The sequence below is a fragment of the Rattus norvegicus genome, chromosome 7 (assembly GCF_021556685.1).
Source record: "Rattus norvegicus strain SHRSP/BbbUtx chromosome 7, alternate assembly SHRSP_T2T, whole genome shotgun sequence".
NCBI classification, from domain to species: domain Eukaryota; kingdom Metazoa; phylum Chordata; class Mammalia; order Rodentia; family Muridae; genus Rattus; species Rattus norvegicus.
In genome coordinates, this window is record NC_141540.1 from 101,352,423 (window position 1) to 101,354,538 (window position 2,116).

General features: G+C 41.6%; 1 pseudogene; it reads left to right on the top strand.

Annotated features, from left to right (window-relative positions):
* Positions 1-286: 286 nt before the first annotated feature.
* LOC120093914 (U6 spliceosomal RNA) lies at positions 287-386 on the top strand (annotated as a pseudogene).
* Positions 387-2,116: the final 1,730 nt, after the last annotated feature.

A 2,116-nucleotide genomic window follows, 5' to 3' on the forward strand; every position in this document is an offset into this window, starting at 1 on the left:
AAACATAAAAGGCTTTCAAACAACTTCAGAGTACCACCCACTTAATTATAAAACCAAAACAAAACATTGGGTCTGGGATGAGACTCTTCATACACATGGATGAAGGCTGCTTCTTTTGAAGAGCCTGTTAATAGCTTTTCCTTGAACGTCAACCCGACGAACCTTAAAATGTAAGGAATTATTGAAACACGCATATTTTAAAAGATCTGGGAGATTCTGTCTGTCACTCTCATGGGACTTGTTAATAAGAGTTTCTGAAAATTGGATCACCATTTATTTAATTATTGCTTGTTTTGGCATTTACTAAAATTGGAAGCACACAGAGACGATTAGCACAGCCCCTATGCAAGGATGACAAGAAAACACTGCAAGTGATCCATACGTTTGGAAACCTTTACACCATTAGTTGAAATGTAAAATGGTGTACTGCTATGAAAACTAGTATGTCTCTACACCCTGAGAAGCCAAAAGAGGGTCTCGGATTCCCTGAAGTTGCCATTACAGAGGGTTTTTGAACCACCTGATGTGAACATTAGGACTGAACTCTTCTCTTCTAAAGGAGCAGTGGGTTCTCTCCAGCCATCTAGCTCCCAAGAACTTTTATAAAGTATCGGTGATGAGTTGAGGCTCTAATCTTGTATGTGATGTGACCTGTGAATAAGGCTTTTTGGAAGCTCCTCAGACAGTAGTAAGGGCTGTCAGACATTGCTAGATCAGTGATTTACACGTGTGGGAAGTTATAAAAATGTCTTTGAGCATGTCAAACTTATATATGCTTAGGATCTTTTCCCTCTCATTACCTCTGCTGAGTCTGATTGCCATCATCTCCTCTTACTAATTTGAGAATTATAGCAGTAAATGATTCTTTTTTTTTATTAACTTGAGTATTTCTTATTTACATTTTGAGTGTTATTCCCTTTCCCGGTTTCCGGGCAAACATCCCCCTAATCCCTCCCCCTCCCCTTCTTTATGGGTGTTCCCCTCCCCATCCTCCCCTCATTGCCGCCCTCCCCCCAACAATCACGTTCATTGGGGGTTCAGTCTTAGCAGGACCAAGGGCTTCCCCTTCCACTGGTGATCTTACTAGAATATTCATTGCTACCTATGAGGTCAGAGTCCAGGGTCAGTCCATGTATAGTCCTTAGGTAGTGGCTTAGTCCCTGGAAGCTCTGGTTGCTTGGCATAGTTGTTTATAAGGGGTCTCGAGCTCCTTCAAGCTCTTCGAGTTCTTTCTCTGATTGCTTCAACGGGGATCCCGTTCTCAGTTCAGTGGTTTGCTGCTGGCATTCGCCTCTGTATTTGCTGTATTCTGGCTGTGTCTCTCAGGAGAGATCTACATCCAGCTCCTGTCGGCCTGCACTTCTTTGCTTCATCCATCTTGTCTAATTGGATGGCTGTATATGTATGGGCCACGTGTGGGGCAGGCTCTGAATGGGTGTTCCTTCTGTGTCTGTTTTAATCTTTGCCTCTCTATTCCCTGCCAAGGGTATTCTTGTTCCCCTTTTAAAGAAGGAGTGAAGCATTCACATTTTGATCATCCGTCTTGAGTTTCATTTGTTCTAGGCATCTAGGGTAATTCAAGCATTTGGGCTAATAGCCACTTATCAATGAGTGCATGCCATGTGTGTTTTTCTGTGATTGGGTTACCTCACTCAGGATGATATTTTCCAGTTCAAACCATTTGCCTATGAATTTCATAAAGTCATTGTTTTTGATAGCTGAGTAATATTCCATTGTGTAGATATACCACATTTTCTGTATCCATTCCTCTGTTGAAGGGCATCTGGGTTCTTTCCAGTTTCTGGCTATTATAAATAAGGCTGCAATGAACATAGTGGAGCATGTGTCTTTTTTATATGTTGGGGCATCTTTTGGGTATATGCCCAAGAGAGGTATAGCTGGGTCCTCAGGTAGTTCAATGTCCAATTTTCTGAGGAACCTCCAGACTGATTTCCAGAATGGTTGTTCCAGTAGCAGTAAATGATTCTTAATGCCTTTCCATAACATGTATATGTCTTTCAGTTTTAGAAAGTTCTATTCTTCATCTGCTCAATCCATGTGATCAGAATCCTTTTTGAGCCTAAGACATTCCTAACTTTGGTCATCCTTGTGACCA